Source organism: Schistocerca cancellata, chromosome 4 (assembly GCF_023864275.1).
Source record: "Schistocerca cancellata isolate TAMUIC-IGC-003103 chromosome 4, iqSchCanc2.1, whole genome shotgun sequence".
Taxonomy (NCBI): domain Eukaryota; kingdom Metazoa; phylum Arthropoda; class Insecta; order Orthoptera; family Acrididae; genus Schistocerca; species Schistocerca cancellata.
This window is the reverse complement of record NC_064629.1, coordinates 883,048,274-883,067,787: the sequence shown is the minus strand read 5'-3', so window position 1 is coordinate 883,067,787 and position 19,514 is coordinate 883,048,274. Positions and strand designations below refer to the sequence as shown.

At 37.3% G+C, this 19,514-nt stretch overlaps 1 protein-coding gene across 1 annotated transcript in view; it reads right to left on the bottom strand.

Annotated features, from left to right (window-relative positions):
- The window catches only part of LOC126184486 (uncharacterized), a 57,182-nt gene extending 38,555 nt beyond the window's left edge, over positions 1 to 18,627 (bottom strand). Inside the window, exon 1 of the mRNA XM_049926879.1 lies at positions 18,558 to 18,627. The gene's annotated coding sequence lies outside the window, so the exon portion shown is untranslated. The remainder of the gene's footprint in view (positions 1 to 18,557) is intronic.
- Positions 18,628 to 19,514: the final 887 nt, after the last annotated feature.

Sequence of the window (19,514 nt, the reverse complement as noted above, 5' to 3'; positions counted from 1 at the left end):
CATTGATATGAAACTTCCTGGCAGATTAAAACTGTGTGCCGGACCATGACTCGAACTCAGGACCTCTGCCTTTCGCGGGCAAGTGCTCTACCAACTGAGCTACCCAAGCACGACCTCACGCCCCATCCTCACAATCCTACTTGCTCTACCAACTGAGCTACCCAAGCACGACCTCACGCCCCATCCTCACAGCCCTACTTCTGCCAGTGTCTCGTCTCCTACCTACCAAACTTTACAGAAGCTCTCCTGCGAACCTTGCAGAACTAACACTCCTGAAAGAAAGGAGTGCTAGTTCTGCAAAGTTCCCAGGAGAGCTTCTGTAAAGTTTGGAAGGTAGGAGACGAGACACTAGCAGAAGTAGGGCTGTGAGGATGGGGTGTGAGTCTTGCTTGGGTAGCTCATTTGGTAGAGCACTTGCCCGCGAAAGGCAAGGGTCTCGAGTTCGAGTCTTGGTCCAGCACACAGTTTTAATCTGCCAAGAAGTTTCAGATGAAATATTGTCAGATCTGGTCCAATGCTTTCAGCACAGCTTATAAGTTCAGTACTGTGTATAGAAAATTCATTCAATAGCCCATTCCCACATGAAGGGTGAGAAATGTAAAGTACAAATTCAGAAATGGAAAACAGAAGTGTCCAGTTTCCTGTGCCTCACTAAATCTAGTCTTATGTTGGTACTCAGCAACAACCATGGTGCTATTTACTACAATGTTGTGTGCATATTAATGTCTACCACAATCCAGTAAATGAATATTTCCTTGGTCCACATCCAAAATCATGCAGTTAATCTTGGAAAATGGACACACTAGCATACTAGCAGTTCACTGGTTGGGAATAAAATTGTAACAATCAAGATCCACTGATACAACAGTTTCTGGTATTCATACATATTATGCTATTGATCTTCACTGAAGAACGAGATAGATACTGGTAGACTGAGGGTTGGTAATGAGACATGTCTGGACATGGTCAGTAAGTGTGTTTCCTGTTTTCATCACTGAGCTGGTTGACAATTTTAACGTTACAGGAAGTTTTAACATTCTTCTTGATCTCTGATTCCTCAAGTTTTGTAGTAAATGCAGCTTTTGTCAAAGATAAAGGCTGGGATATTTCTGATTTCATACAAACGACAGAAGGATCTACAGGCATAGATCAGCTCAGATACAAAAAACAGACAAATATAAATTGACTCACTACCTCCAAGTCATATCATAAACGTTAGCAACGTTAAGAAACACATTTAGCTGGCGTCCATACGATGGTAGCGAAGTAAGCAAAATGGAAGTCATCACATTTATGAGATTAAAAATAGATCAAAAGCTCTCATGAAAGACACTCTTTCACTAACTCGCCCAAAAGTTGTAAGCTGTTACTTTTATAGTCAGAATGGTATCAAACTTCAGCACCTTCAGTAGTTTTAAGTTGATTTACATCCCTTACTTTAGTTTTTTGATATAATGTGGGGTAATATTACGGCACAACTGAGTGTTTAATCGAAAATCATGACATCCAAGATTGACGTAGTATACTGTATATCTTATAGCGGAAAATCCCCATCACACCCCCTTCGGATTTAGTGGTGAAATGGTCCAATGGATACCATGTCAAAAACTGAACACACATCAAGCATGGAAAGAAGCAAAATATGAACAGTGAACAGTCCAAGCTCAAGATGTGGAACATTGAGCAACTCGCAAGAACCATGGCATCATGGTTGGTCATGGTGCTAAACTCCAAGGCAAGGTGGGAAATCTGTGTTCAGAGCTCCCTCATGTCCCACTCCCCCCTAGAATACTAGCAATTATCATACTATACATCAGTTACAGAAAATGAGTCATGTGGTAAGAATATATTACCGTCGCAAGTAAATGTGATTAATCGCGAGAGCAGGTGAGAAGCCTCACAGACCTCTCACAGGAATGAAAACAACAAATAAGCAGGGGTGAATTAGGTTACAACAAAGGAATTCAAGAGACAAAATTTCCATAACTGAACACAATACGCATAACATGAGATACTCGTGTCTAACAAATAGGAGCTATGTACGTCTGAAGTCCCTTTGCTACATGTTGCTGTTGCAAGCAGATGTTACACCACCATACAGACACAAATTTGAATACAGCAAACAGACACTTCAAAGACAGGATGGACAGTTCATAATTTGGGGGGAGGGGGGGGGGGAGTGGAGCATGAGGGTGATTTGAACCCGGATCTCCCACTTCACCATGATCACATGACCACACCACCATCATCATTCAAAATCGCTACATGTTGCACATGTTGATCTTCGACTGTTCACTGTATTCATTTTGCTTCTTTTCCCACAGTTTAATACATCTTCTTCCTGTTTTCATGCTTGATCTGTGTTCAGTTTCTAACAGGCTGTCCAATGGACCATTTAACCACTAAATCTGAGGTGGGTAGGGGGGGGGGTGATGGGGAGTTTTCCTCGTTTGAAGTGTGTTGACAGCTGTGAATATTACCAAACTGTCAATTTACAAAGTCCTGGTTTCAAAGTACTGACACAAATTATTTACAGAAGAATGAAAAAACTGGTAGAAGCCAACTTCAGGGAATATCGTTTGATTTCTGAAGAAATGTAAGAACATGCAAGGCTATGCTGACACTGCTTTTTATCTTAGATGATGATTTAAGGAAAGGCAAACCTATGTTTTCAGCAATTGTAGCTTAGGAGAAACCTTCTGATAGTGCTGACTGGAATACATTCTCTGAAATTCTGAAGATAGCAGGGTCACAATACAGGGAATAAAAGGTTGTCTACAACTTCAAAGGGAAAAAAAAAACTGAAGTTATATGAGTGAAAGGACATGAAAGGAAAGCAATAGTTGAGAGGGAGACAAAATTTTAGCCTATCCCTGCTGTTATTAAATCTGTACATTGAGCAATCACTAAACAAAACCAAAGAAAATGTGGATAAGGAATTAAAGAAGTAGAAACTTTGAGGTTTGCTGATGACATTGTAATTATGTCAGAGACAACATAGGACTTGAAAGAACAGTGGAATGGAATGGATAGTGTCTTACCAAGATGATATAAAATGAACATAAAAGAAAATTAAATCAATGGTTATAGAAGGTAGTCAATTTAAATCAGGCAAATCTGAGGAAATTAGATTAGGAAATGAGACACTAAAAAGAGGAGGATGAGTTTCATTATACCTGGACACAAAAATAAGTGACAATAGCCAAAGTAGGGAGGATATAAAATACAGACTGCAATAAGCAAGGAAAGCATTTCTGAAAAAGAGAAACTTCTTAACAATGAATATAAATTTAAGTGCTGGAAACCTCTTCTGAAAAACAAACATGTTAACTCTAAGAGACAATTTCTTTTTTTTAGGTGTTTTCTGAAGGTATTTGTCTGGTGTGGAGTTTTTTACAGTAGTGAAACTTGGATAATAGATAAAAATTTCAGACAAGAAGAGAATAGATTTTTTCTGAAATATTGTGCTATACAGGAATGCTAAAGATAAGATTGGTAGGTTGAATAACTAATGAAGTGCTGAATCAAACTGGGGAAGAAAATTATGGTGCAACCTAACATGAGTGTGTGGATACGACACATCCTGAGGCATCAAGGAATCATCAGTTTCGAAATGGGGGGAAGCATGCAGGATAAAAATTGTGTGATGTAAGCCTGCATACAGAAATCAGGTTCAGTTGCATTTAGGTATCAGTAGTAGTAGTAGTAGTAGTAGTAGTAGTAGTAGTAGTAGTAGTTGTTGTTGTTGTTATCTTCAGCCCTGAGACTGGTTTGATGCAGCTCTCCATGCTACCCTATCCCGTGCAAGCTTCTTCATCTCCCAGTGCTTACTGCAACCTACATCCTTCTGAATCTGCTTAGTGTAATCATCTCTTTGTCTCCCTCTATGATTTTTACCCTCCACGCTGCCCTCCAATGCTAAATTTCTTGATGCCTCAGAACATGTCCTACTAACCGGTCCCTTCTTTTTGTCAAGTTGTGCCACAAACTCCTCTTCTCCCCAATTCTATTCAATACTTCATCATTAGTTATGTGATCTACCCATCTAATCTTCAGCATTCTTCTGTAGCACCACATTTCGAAAGCTTCTATTCTCTTCTTGTCCAAACTATTTATCGTCCATGTTACACTTCCATACATGGCTACACTCCATACAAATACTTTCAGAAACGACTTCCTGACACTTAAATCTATACTTGATGTTAACAAATTTCTCTTCTTCAGAAACGCTTTCCTTGCCATTGCCAGTCTACATTTTATATCTTCTCTACTTTGACCATCATCAGTTATTTTGCTCCCCAAATAGCAAAACTCATTTACTACTTTAAGTGTCTCATTTCCTAATCTAATTTCCTCAGCATCACCTGACTTAATTTGACTACATTCCATTATCCTCGTTTGGCTTTTGTTGATGTTCATCTTATATTCTCCTTTCAAGACACTGTCCATTCCGTTCAACTGCTCTTCCAAGTCCTTTGCTGTCTCTGGCAGAATTACAATGTCATCGGCAAATCTAAAAGTTTTTATTTCTTCTCCATGGATTTTAATACCTACTCCGAATTTTTCTTTTGTTTCCTTTACTGCTTGCTCAATATACAGATTGAATAACATCGGGTATCAGGCTACAACCCTGTCTCACTCCCTTCCCAACCACTGCTTCCCTTTCATGCCCCTCGACTCTTATAACTGTCATCTGGTTTCTGTACAAATTGTAAATAGCCTTTCGCTCCCTGTGTTTTACCCCTGCCACCTTTAGAATTTGAAAGAGAGTATTCCAGTCAACATTGTCAAAAGCTTTCTCTAAGTCTACAAATGCTAGAAACGTAGGTTTACCTTTCCTTAATCTTTCTTCTAAGATAAGTCGTAGGGTCAGTATTGCCTCACGTGTTCCCATATCTCTACGGAATCCAAACTGATCTTCCCCGAGGTCGGCTTCTACCAGTTTTTCCATTCGTCTGTAAAGAATTTGCATTAGGATTTTGCAGCCGTGACTTATTAAACTGATAGTTCGGTAATTTTCACATCTGTCAACACCTGCTTTCTTTGGGATTGGAATAATTATATTCTTCTTGAAGTCTGAGGGTATTTCGCCTGTCTCATACATCTTGCTCACCAGATGGTAGAGTTTTGTCAGGACTGGCTCTCCAGAGGCCGTCAGTAGTTCTAATAGAATGTTGTCTACTCCCGGGGCCTTGTTTTGACTCAGGTCTTTCAGTGCTCTGTCAAACTCTTCACGCAGTATCGTATCTCCCATTTCATCTTCATCTTCTTCCATTTCCATAATATTGTCCTCAAGTACATCGCCCATGTATAGACCCTCTATATACTCCTTACACGTTTCTGCTTTCCGTTCTTTGCTTAGAACTGGGTTTCCATCTCAGCTCTTGATATTCATACAAGTGGTTCTCTTTTCTCCAAAGGTCTCTCTAATATTCCTGTAGGCAGTATCTATCTTACCCCTAGTGAGATAAACCTCTACATCGTTACATTTGTCCTCTAGCCATCCCTGCTTAGCCATTTTGCACTTCCTGTCAATCTCATTTTTGAGACGTTTGTATTCCTTTTTGCCTGCTTCATTTACTGCATTTTTATATTTTCTCATTTCATCAATTAAATTCAATATTTCTTCTGTTACCCAAGGATTTCTACTAGCCCTCGTCTTTTTACCTACTTGATCCTCTGCTGCCTTCACTACTTCAACCCTCAGAGCTACCCATTCTTCTTCTACTGTATTTCTTTCCCCCATTCCTGTCAATTGTTCCCTTATGCTCTCCCTGAAACTCTGTACAACCTCTGGTTTAGTCAGTTTATCCAGGTCCCATCTCCTTAAATTAGCACCTTTTTGTAGTTTCTTCAGTTTTAATCTACAGTTCATAACCAATAGATTATCTGTCCCTGGAAATGTCTTACAATTTAAAACCTGGTTCCTAAATCTCTGTCTTACCATTATATAATCTATCTGATACCTTCTAGTATCTCCAGGATTCTTCCATGTATACAATCTTCTTTTATGTTTCTTGAACCAAGTGTTAGCTATGATTAAGTTATGCTCTGTGCAAAACTCTACCAGGTAGCTTCCTCTTTCATTTCTTAGCCCCAATCCATATTCACCTACTATGTTTCCTTCTCTCCCTTTTCCTACTACCAAATTCCAGTCACCCATCACTATAAAATTTTCATCTCCCTTCACTACCTGAATAACTACTTTTATCTCATCACACATTTCATCAATTTCTTCATCATCTGCAGAGCTAGTTGGCATATAAACTTGTACTACTGTAGTAGGCGTGGGCTTCTTGTCTATCTTGGCCACAATAATGCATACACTATGCTGTTTGTAGTAGCTTACCCGCACTTTTATTTTTTATTCATTATTAAACCTACTCTTGCATTACCCCTATTTGATTTTGTACTTATAACCCTGTATTCATCTGATCAAAAGTCTTGTTCCTCCTGCCACCGAACTTCAGTAATTCCCACTATAACTAACTTTAACTTATCCATTTCCCTTTTTAAATTTTCTAACCTACCTGCCCGATTAAGTGATCTGACATTCCACGCTCAAATCCATAGAACGCCAGTTTTCTGTCTCCTGATAACTACGTCCTCTTGAGTAGTCCCCGCCCGGAGATCCGAATGGGGTACTATTTTACTGCCGGAATATTTTACCCAAGAGGACACCATCATCATTTAACCATACAGTAAAGCTGCATGCCCTCGGGAAAAACTACGCCTGTAGTTTCCCCTTGCTTTCAGCCATTCGCAGTACCAGCACAGCAAGGCCGTTTTGGTTAGTGTTACAAGGCCAGATCAGTCAATCATCCAGACTGTTGCCCCTGCAACTACTGAAAAGGCTGCTGCTCCTCTTCAGGAACCACACGTTTGTCTGGCCTCTCAACAGATACCCCTCCGTTGTGGTTGCACCTACAGTACGGCCATCTGTATCGCTGAGGCACGCAAGCCTCCCCACCAACGGCAAGGTCCATGGTTCATGGGGGGGAGTAGTAGTAGTAGTAGTAGTAGTAGTAATGCAGAAATGAAGAGGCTTGCACAGGACAGACTACTGTGGAGACCTGTATCATAATAGTCTATGGACTGAAGACAACAACGGCAACGATGACGAATGAGTTATATGTAGGGATTCTGCCCCTGCCTTCATTCAGAGAAGCGTTTGTTGTTCTGTAGTACACATTTTCAACAGGCTTTCACAAGAATGGAAAGCAGTTATTGAGAAAGAGCACTTTTTAAGCCAAAGTTGTAAAATTCCTACTTTCTGCATGAACTACTAAGTTTCATACAATAAGGATTGTTATTGTATAAAGCGAATTGCACACGTCCAATGCTAAGACCATAGTGTATGAAGAATGGTGCTTTGTAAATAGATAGTAAATGTTATAGTGTGTCCTGGGAAGAAAGTTATGCTGTTGTATGGATAAAGGTGCATCACAGTGTACAAACGAACTCGTGGATGTACTCCAAAGTTGAAGTGCACATGACAGTATGATTCTTGTGGTCAAAATATCTAATTCCAAACAGATTCACCATGACGTTTCTGGCAGTATGCAGGCCAAATACAGTGTCGCATCCAACCATAATGAATTGGTGTGAACAATTATACCAAGGTAGTGATCATATCACAGCGACAATGGTTACTGAGACTAATGAATGCAACAGCGGTTACTGAGGCTAATGAATCCATCAAGAACGCTAGCATGAAGGTTGTAGAGGTATTATGGGCAAACTTGAAACAGATTATAAATCACGCTACGGAGAACTATGCGGTTGGATTAATGTCGGTAAAAACAAACCACAGTTTAATAACAACATCCAAATAATGCTAAGAAAGGAGTGACTGTCGCACTTTCAGTTCGAAAGAGAATGCACAAAGGACAACAGGGAAAAGTTAGTAGAAATTCTTGTGCCTGTAAAACTATCAATGCACAAAGCATACAACTACCATCATCATATCTTGGCAAACGATCTTGTCGAGAACCCGAGAAAATGCTAGTCCTATGTAAAATTGCTGACCAGTGTGGTGTGACAATTGATGACGCGCAACAGGAAAGCTGAAATTTTAAATTTTGTGGTTAAGAAATCACTCACGCAGGAGGATAGTACAAACATGCAGTCATTTGGCCATAGCACATACTCCCGTATGGAGGACATAGCAATAGACATCCTTGACGTACAGAAGCAACTGAAACAGCTGATAAGTAAGTCACCAGATCCAGATGGAATCCCAATTCAGTTTAACAGATAGCACTCTACAGCATTGGCCCCTTATATACCTCACATTTAATACGAATCTCTCAACCAGCAAAATGTCCCAAGCAACTGTAAAAAAGTGCAGGTGACTCCCGCATAAAAGAATGGACCAGCAGAATTACAGACCAGTATCCTTAACATCAGGTTTGCTGCACAGTCCTTGAACATATCCTCAGTTCATATCCTCAATTCAAATATAACAAATTTTCGTCGACGTATGTACTGTCTATGCCACTAATTGAAGGCAGTTTGTTTATCGCCACACGCATTTCGCTAATTATATTTAGGAAGCATCATCATGGCCTATTATATTTAGGAAGCATCATCATGGCCTGTAATACGTTTCCTTTTATACATACAATAAAGGTATTATGTGGTAGATGATATATGCTGCTATATGCTACCACATAATATCTTTATTGTATGTATAAAAGGAAACAGGTCACTGATGGTGCTTCCCAAATAAAAGAAGCAAAATGCGTATGGCAATAAACAATTAGTACCTCCACAAATTTAAAGCAACTAAGGGAAAGACAGAAAACAGAAAAGATGACAATAACAAATTTTCTCGAGGCGGAAAAGCTTCTGTCCAAATATCAGCATAGATTCGGAAGCATCACTCTTTGGAAATCCATCTTGCCATCTTCTCACATGGTGTCATGTGAACCATGGATGCAGGGCAACAGGAAGATTCCATTTTCCTAGATTTCCAGAAAGCATTTGACACGGTGTCCCACTGCAGACTGTTAACGAAGGTACAAGTATATAAAATAGGTTCCTAGGTATGTGAGTGGCTCAAAGACTTCTTAAATAATAGAACCCAGTACGTTGTCCTCACCACCGAGTGTTCGTCAAAGACAAGGGGATCATAAGAAGCGCCCCGGGAAAGTGTTATAGGATTGCTATTATTCTCCATATACACGAATGATCTGTCAGACATGGTGAGAAGTAATCTGCAGCTGCTTGCTGATAATGCTGTGGTGCATGAGAAAGTATTGTTACTTAAGACTTTATGAGGATACAACATGACTCATACAAAATTTCGAGTTGTGATGAATGGCAGCTTTCTCTTACTGTAGAAAAATGTAACTTAATGCAGATGAGTAGGAACAGCAATCCCATAATATTCAAACTGAGCCTCAGTAGTGTGCTGCACGACACGGTTACATCAATAAAATAGCTAGGCATAACATTGCAAAGTGAAACGAAATTAAGCAAGCACATAAGGATGGTAGTAGGGAACGTGAATGGTCAGTCTCGGTTTACTGGAAGAATTTTAGGAAAGTGTGGTTCATCTGTAAAGGAGACCACGTATAGAACACTAGTGCAACCCATTCTTGAGTAATGTTCACGTGTCTGGCATCCCCATCAAACTGGATTAAAGGAAGACACTGAAGCAATTCAGAAACAGTAACAGAATTTGTTACTGGTAGTTTCGATCAACATGAGAGTGTTATAGAGATGCTTTGTGAGTTCAAATGAGAATTCCTGGGGAGCACACAATGTTCGTTTTGCAAAACGCTATTGAGAAAACGTAGACACCCGGCATTGGAAGTTGAATGCATGACAATTCAACTGCCACCAATGTACAACATAAGGACCATGAAAATAAGAAAAGAATAATTAGGGACCATGTGGCATATAGAGGGTCATTTTTCTCTTGCTCTGTTTGTGAGTGCAACAGGAATGGAAATGACTATTAGTGGTACACAGTATCCTCAGCCATAGTGAAATATGTATGTAGATGCAGAGATGAAACATCCTTCATGAGCACTTTTTCACGAGAAGTTCAGCTAAGTTTTAATTCAGCTGCACATTTTTTACACATTGAAACTACCAAGTTTCCTATAAATCTTCAACAATTTTGTTTGAGATGAACCGTATAGAACATTTTTTACCATGGTACTTTATTCTTGTTTATCAATTTGACATAAAAATGACTACTTAAATAACCTATTTAGCAAAACTGCCCTGCATTTCAAATTAATACTTCACTTTCTTTGTTGTGTAAATTGTACAAAAATCACGACGACAACACTCACTGATACAAACACTATCTCTATGCCTCATAACTTTTCCCTTAGCACTTGTACAATAAGCACATTGTATGTTGGCTGAACTGCTATGTAATATGGTAATAACCAAGAGTGTGAACTTTGCTTCCAAGCTTCCATATGAACATTCCACGAGTTGAATCCAATGAATGTGCAAATTGCTGGCACTGAAAACAGCACACTGAGTTAACATTCATGCAATTCATTCAAGTCATAGACAGCATTGGGCCAGTTCAGTAAGAATCAGCAAAGCAGTATGATTGAGCTCACCATTCACTAGATTCATAACATGATTTGAAATTCCATCACAAAACTACTTTTTCCGTCCAAATTGGAGCTTTTTTGCTTATAAGTTGAAAACTTGATTGCATATGACCAGTCCCTTGTAATAGTGGAGCACATTGCACATTTTTACAGCATAGAATATCCAAAGATTTCTGGATTGTAAATGTTTGGGAGCTTTACTTCAGCTCACTGTCTCTACAGGCATAGTATCATTCAGTAAACATTTAATAGCTTTTAATTTTCCACCTAAGCCAATGATACATTCTTTGATATCAAATTATAGCATTTTTTAATATGCCCTCTTCTCTCTTCATAACAATAAAGTCATTAATTAACGAAAGCAGTGTTACACTACTGTTTCTATATTTGATGTCTTCACTTCAAAATAACTGCTGATAAAATTACTTTGTTAGTTATTTATATGTTCCATAGGCCATTCTTTACTTTTCTTCTATCAAAATGATATAGTGTGAGTCAGTTTACAACATGCATGTTTATTATTAGTATTAACATTAATTAACACAGCATGTTTTAGTCCTACTCATGCAACTACACTTTAAAAAAAAAAAAAAGGCTATCCTTTTCAGGCTACCAGTTTTTAAATACACATTTGTCCATAGAATTGGAGTAGTTTTCCAGGAGAAATGATTTTATGTTAGATTTAGTTGTTTTAGTTATTTGGCAGATGATAAAAAAAATTTGCTGTTACTTATTTTACTCTTGTCTGAGCCACTGACACCTTTAATATTGTATTGTATTGTATTGTATATTTATTGGTCCTGTGAATCATGCACTGTACAGGGTTACATAATGATATAGGACAAATCAAATAATTTGCAATAAAGTTTAAAAGAAAAACTATTGTATCTAGCAATATAACTCTAACATATGGGAATAACATCTCACAAATACACAAATAAATTTTACACGCACACATTTCATACTTTCGGCCTTGATTAAACAGACACACACACATATAAGTAATAGACCACATATAATACACAGATAAATCTACATATACACATTTCTTATTTTGACCTTAATTGTATAAACTATTTAAGTTTTTCACATATTTACATTGTCGATAAAAATTCATGAACACTATAGTAGCAATTCTGTAGCAAGTAGTCACTCACTGCAGTTTTGAATTTATGCATGCCAGTTATTGCCTTAATTTTTTAGATAGTTTGTTATACAGTTTTTTTCCTGCTTGCAAGGGTCCTTTTTGTTTTAGTGTTGTACGTGAAAACTGCTTATGTAAATCTTGGTTATTCCTTATGTTGTATGAATGGATATTTTGGTTTTTTGGAGCAATCTTGCTATTTTCATCTATGATTTTCCTTATAAACATGATTGTTTCTAGGATATATAGGCATGGTAATGGAAGAATATGAAGCTTTTTAAATGAGGGTTTGCATGAAGATCGAGGTGCTGGGCCTTCCATGGCTCTTATAATTCTTTTTTGTGCAATAAAACAGCTTTTGCTGGGTGGTGAATTTCCCCAGCAAATTAAACCATATCTTAGTAGTGATTCTGCTTGGGCATAGTACACATTTTTTATGGCTTGCATTGATGTGCATCCAGCAAGAACTTTTATACTATAACAAATGGTATTTAATTTACTACATAGGTGCTGTGTGTGTTTCTGCCATCTTAGGTCATCTAACACTGTTTTTCTGATTGATACGAAGTTAAATTTTTTCCTTCTTTGTGCAAGACTTCAACTATTAGGTGTCTGTTTTGTAGATATAGCTTTACCCACTCATAGGCTGGACTCTAACACAAACATTTTCTAGCTTTCTAAGCAACAGACCATGGTTAATGATGTCAAATGCTTTTGAAAGATCTAGGAATATTGCTGCTGTGTGTTCTTTTTTATCAAATGCATTTAAAGCTTCATTTAAGAAATCAATAATAGCTGTCTCAGTGGATTTACATTTTCAGAAACCATGCTGTGTAGCTGAGAAAAGTTTATTTTTTTAAATGAAATCTACGAGTCTTTTATAAAAGATTTTTTCAATTATTTTAGAAAAAACAGATAGTAGAGAGACTGGCCTATAATTTGTTATATCTGTTTTTCACCCTTTTTGTACAATGGCTTCACTTTAGCTATTTTTAACCTTTCTGGGAAGATTCCCTGAGAAAGCGAACTACTGCATATGTCTACCATGGGCCTAACTACTAATGGTGCACATTTTTTAATGATATGGTCTGGTATGTTGTCAGTACCAGAGGAAAATTTTGATTTTAGCTCCCCTATTGTTTTTAGCATTTCCTGTTCATCTTTTGGGTATAGGAAGAGAGACTTGTTACTAGGGACAGTTTTAATCTGATTTGCAGTGACAGCATATTGAAAGTTTTGCTTCACCAGAATCTCAGCTGCCTCATAGAAATATAAGTTAAAATTATTTGCTATCTGCTGGGGATCAGATATTACAGAAGTGTTTTCGTTCAGTTTGATATTATAGTATTCTCTCTGTTTTACTCCCGTTTCATGCCTTACAATGTCCCATATGGCTTTCATTTTATTCTGTGCATTTGCTATGAAGGAACTATTTGCCATTCTTTTTGCTTCTTTTACGGCTTTAGTTAAAATCTTTTTGTAATTCTTAAACTAATAATCAAATCAAGGAGATGTGGTGTGCTGTCTAGATATTTCATTAAGTAATCTCTTTTTCTTCACAGATATTTGTATCCCTGTTGTGACCCATTTTATTTTCAGATCATTTTTTGTAACTGTCTTTTTACGGAGTGGAAATCAAAGTTTAAAATAATAGCTAAAACTATTTAGGAATTTGTTGAACTTATCATTTGTACTTTTACATTCATAGATGTCTTCCCAAGTTTCTTTACACAGATAGTTAAGGAAATGTTGTATATTCTGATCATTATACTTCCTAGATGTAGTAGTTAGACATTCAGTTGAAATAAACGGTTTTCCTAACCTTATACTAATTTCTTGGGCTGTGTGGTCCCCAAAGCCTGTATTGTGGGTTTGTGTTGAATGCTTCAAGTGCACATTTCTGAAGTTTTTGTGATGTGTGTTGGTGTTTCTATAGTAGCCTTTAAATTGAAAGTTGCTAAGAGGTTCAGTAAAGCCGTTTTTTGATTGGACTCACTTGCAAAATCAATGTTGAAATCCCACATATAATTAGTTTTCTATTTTTTTTTTTTTTTTTGTTTAGTCGTGTGTAAGATATTTTCAAGGTTCTTTAACATGACGTTAATATTGCCAGTTGGCGCCCTGTATAGACAAATTACAGCAATTTTTTCGTCTGTGATTTCAATTCCATTTACCTTAATATCTTTCTATATGGATAATTTTTCTACATAGGGCATACATTTAAAATTTATGCTATTTTTAACATAAATGCAACTACCACCACATTTATACAATTGCCGACAAAAATAACTAACCAATACAAAATTTGGAATGCATAGCATATGAAGTTTCTCTTTGTTAAGCCAATGTTCAGTAAAACATAATACAGAGGTGTTTTCCATGTCACTTTCCAACAAAATTTGAAATTCGTTTCCTTTGTTGGATAGCGATTGTACATTTTGATGAAATATCGTCAGGCTTGGAGTTAAACACGAGTTCTGAAACTTACTATCCTTAGTACTTATATTGGAATTTCTGCCTGGAAGATATTTTTTATTTTCAATTTTCACTTTTGATTTTTCACCCCCTCCACACGGTATCAGTTTCCCTTGTTCTTAATGATTTTACAGATGTCTGTAACCATTTTACTGAAATTCATTGAGCCTAGTCTGTTTAAATGCACGCCATCCTTGCTTTTATCTCTAGTGTTGTAGGTATTGAATCCAATTGTTCTTCTCAAATTGTGATGGATTATTTATGACTAACTCCATTAGCAAATACACACATCAAAAAACGTTTTGCATCACCCCAGTTCCAAGAACTCCTAAAGATAGATGTTGACTGGATATTGTATCACAGAGACAGCCCCTTTGACTGTTCAGAGATGTCACTAAACCCGCCCAGGGATGTAAATAACCATGCATGAGCAGCACCTATTAGATGGAGGGGGTACAACAGCCAATCAGTACTCCCAAATACATTACTTTTTCAAATATTCTGGAAAAAGATGTCAGTCAAAAAAATTGGACAATAATTTATTACAGATTTTCTTGTCACCTTTTTTATGAAGAGGTTAACAATTGTATATCTTAAACTTTCTGGAAAAATCCCAAACCAGTGAAGCTTACATATATCACTAAGGATTGTACTTATTAATTTAGAGCAACTTTTAAGATTAAGCTTATCCATTATGAATATTTTAGACCCCATGACTGTCGACTAAAGTGATGTACCAACGGGCCATCAAAATGGAAGCACACAGATGGACACTAACAGAAAAAAGCTGCCCATATTGTTGCAAGCCAGCACCCAGCATCATCATAGAAGTAGTGATGTAACTTGCAGAAAACCAGCTAAAGATGAACCTGAAAAGGTTCGAAAACCAGTTCATGGAATAATAAATAACTATTCAAAAAAGTGACTGGTTGTAGTTTTATGTATTTACAACTTTTAAGAACACTGTTTGAAATTCCATCATCATATGATATTTTGTTTTTTTAAATTTTTTATAATACTATTAATTTCAGTGGAGGGTATTGGTGTCACTTACAGTTACTTAGTTTTGTAGAACATTTTAATATACTCTCCTGTTTCTTCAACTGAACCATTTAATCCTATTTTTGCTGCTACATTCAGCAAGTGATTGTTGAAAATACTTGCAACTTACGAATAATCAATAACAGTGTCATTTAGTTTAATTGTTATGATCTCTTGTACACTCACTGCCTTTCCTGTCTCCCACTGACAAAATCCCACATAGTTTTGATCTTATTATCCCCATTATTAACTTCTGTCGGGATTTACGGTACACATTCCTTGACATTTTAATGACTTTCCATAAAATATTACAGTATTTATTATTTCATTTTATTTATGTATTTATTTTTTCTGGTAGTGTGCAAGTAATATCAGCTCTTTACTTATTCTGGTCTTTATATAATTTCCCTCTTCATCTTACATGCAATTTTAATTCCCTTAGTTATCCATGGCTTACTGGTTTTGTTTTTTTAATGCACTTTCTGGATTACTTTTTAGGAAAGCAATTTTTGAATAGTGACACATTATGGAATCAATTGAATTTGGCATTAGCATCTCTTTCTGTACATATCTCAACCCATACCACCTCTTTCAACTTGCCCTTAGTAGAACACTGCATCCAGTTCTCACTAGTAAGCCTCACAGCCTGCCTCGGGATCAAGAGTTGCTGTATGATTTATTTCCATTAACTGTGTATCATGATCAGACAGTACATTAACAATTTGGCACACACTGTTTCAGCCTGAGCACTGTCCATAAGAATGTTGTCAGTGTCCTATCTTGTTGCACAAGAGTTGCAAAACTTACCAACAAAATTATAATAAAGCATCCAAATAATGATTCCACTTCACTTTTCAGGGTAGTATTTTTTTAAAATATCTCCATTCAAGTCTACACTGAAATCACTACAAACTACGAACTGTTTCTTGTTGTCTGTCAAGTTGCTGTATAATTCATCTAGATTGCTCATGAATGCAAAAACAGAAAAGTTTTGTAGAGGGGATCTGTAGATTATAACAATTATCAGATAAGTATTCTGCAGTAACAACTCACAAGCACATGCTTTTAGGTTCTAGTCTACACAAAAACTATTTGTTTTAAAATTTTGACACCGTGTCCAACTTTTACGTATGTTCCAACTACTCCTCTTCCATATTAACTTTGTTGGAGCACTGTCTATAAATATTGCATCAGTGTCCAACTATTTTGTTCACAAGAGTTGCAAAACTGAAAAATGAAATTGGACTGAAACACTCAAATGGTAATGATTCTAGTTCACTTTTCCTGCTAGTATCTTTAAATAAATCCCCATTTAAAATTCCACAAATTACTAACTATTTCTTGTTTTACGCCAGGTTGCTACATAATGCATCTAGATTTCTTATGAATACAGGAACAGAAAAGTTTTCTAGAGGGGATCTGTTGATTGTTAGAATTATCAGATTAGTATTCTGCAAAAACAACTCAAAACCACATGCTTCTATGTTCTGATCTACACAAAAACTGTGTGTTTCAATATTTCTGACTGTGTGCAACTTTTGCACATGTTGCAAGTGCTCCTTTTTCCACGTTAACTTTGTGGAGTGGTTATTAGAATAACTCATTACCGCTTGACCTCTAGCACCTGATGTCTGTTGTATAATACTGTTAATCACCATTCTGAGCCTTAAAGTGAGCTCACATAGAATCTTCACTGTGTGAGTAAGCCTACAGTTGGTGTATTCAAATAAGTATTGGGCCATGACACTCACTTATCTACAAAGCATGCTGTACATACAAATGGTGAAAGATTTCTCTAGAGATTTCGACCTTCTACACAGTCTATGTGGTTAAGGTTGGTTGGTTGGTTCGGGGAAGGAGACCAGACAGCGAGGTCATCGGCCTCATCGGATTAGGGAAGGACGGGGAAGGAAGTCGGCCGTGCCCTTTGAAAGGAACCATCCCGGCATTTGCCTGGAGCGATTTAGGGAAATCACGGAAAACCTAAATCAGGATGGCCGGACGCGGGATTGAACCATCGTCCTCCCGAATGAGAGTCCAGTATCTAACCACTGCGCCACCTCGCTCGGTATATGTGGTTAAGGAAAGAGGTTGTAATTTAAATTAGATAAAACACATTCTATTAAATTCTGCACTAAGCATGATGTAATTTTATCAACAACACAACAACCAGGAGCAATTTTAAACTTGTTGGGTCTTCCCACCAATTGTTCTCTATTTGCCTCCCACATGGGCCATGTCCTACAGCATCTCTGCCTGTTTGGGAGCCACACTGTATTCTGTCCATAGTACAGTCCTGTATTAATGCATATTTCGTTATCAGTTCTTAGAATTGGTGAGCAATAATGCACACGCATTCATCATTATAAATTACCCTTTAAAGTACCACAAAATTCAGCCCACTAAACGCCCAGCAAGATATGAAAGCTACAGCACCTTACATATAAACATACATTTGCCAGCAAAGTGGGCATTATCACCATGAAACATTTTTTTAGAGAGAAAAAAAAAAGGCACTCTCTTGCTTTTGTAGAGAACTACACAAGCCGCCGCCCCCCCCCCCCAAAAAAAAAAAAAAGGAACATCACAATTCTGTAGAGATGAACCAAGATTGCTGAGGGTCACTGAAGTGTGGAAATGAATTATTCGTGCTTGTGTGGACTGCCAATAAGGACGAGACAATTCACTCCGGAACCTTATATGTTACTTTTAGAGCGTGAAACTACCGTATCGATGTGAGTACGTAGCTACAAAATGTAAACAGAACACTCATGCCACTATATCTATTCAAGGTCTTTGTGATCGGCTCACAGTATTTTAATTAAGAAACTTGAAAGTTATGGTGTAAGGTACACATAGCTAGTACAGAAATCAAATCTAGGCAAAGGAAAAGAATTTTTTTGAAGATTTATTTGAAACTTGAACAGCTTTTAGGTAAACAACTTTTTCCTTTGCCCGCGGCAACTTTCTGCTTTCAAAAGAATAAATGGCCTTATATGTAATAATCGTGAAACTAAAAGCACCACATCACTGAATACGTTATACTTGCTTCGGGTGGTTGTTGTGGTCCCATTTGACTTCGTAAGCACGAAATTAGAGATAACAACAAATATATTCCGTGTATTATTCTATAGCACCGCACAAGTTCTGAAACTAAAAGCGTTGACGGTATGGAGTAAAGGAGTTTGTAAACAAATATATCACGTCCATCGGAATAGAAACGTTGTCTCTTACGAAGTCACACGGCACCACTATTCCCAAATGAACGTCAATGCCTTTATTACAGTCTATATAATCAAAGACAAGTATCTTACTTTTGTTTTTCCACTCACATCAAACTCCTTACGTCTCCGTTCCAATTCAAACTCCAACATCTACTCAACAATACACACAACAAACTAAGACTATACACAAAGCCAAAGTTACAGTTCTTTCCACAGATGACTTCTGTCTAGGGACAGCAAACGTTGGTGTCGATCGGTTTGCCTCGGTTTGCAGCTGTTAAGGTGTGTCCACACGATGCCTCTTTCGTCGTGCGCAATCGCAAACGCATGGGAATAAAAGGGCACGCACAAAAATGTGAGCAAAAGGCGCATGGACGTTCTCTAGGCCACACTTTACCTCATTGCGCTAGCAGTCTACTATGAATCCTCTTCTTTGCTTGGGAGCTTGTGTTACGTTTATTATGATGAAATGGCGACAGAAAAAGAAAACGCAAAAGTGACTGTAGATAAAGAAGTATATGAACAACAGAGATACGAGAACTACAAAGTGATGGCAACGTTTTGTCTGCAGATTTCAGAAGGAGGTCATAACGAGATTTTAGATTTTGTGCTCGGGAAACTGCAGTGATAAGGCTGGCAATAAAATATTGTTGGTTAGCAACTGCTGACTTATAAACTCGTTTGAATGATTTATTCCCCATTTCAAAACACAGCATTTCAATTCTATAAAATTTGTAACTTGTAATGTAGACTAATTGTAATTTATTATTTTATAATATTCTGGAAAAGCCTAAGCTTGTAATTATTAGCACATTTTGTTCCTATACACATATTACAATTTGTTTCTATCAGGAGCTATAAGTACCGTCCTCATGTACAATAATGACTCATTCCATACCCTCTCTTGCATACTGAATCAACGGAACACGAATAATAAATAAAAGTGAAATACTGAAGGGAGATTCTTAGCCATTATGTCAAGGTTAAGGTTAATTAACCTTTTGTGCGTCATTCGTACGTAATCAAAAAATATATGTAGATTAACAT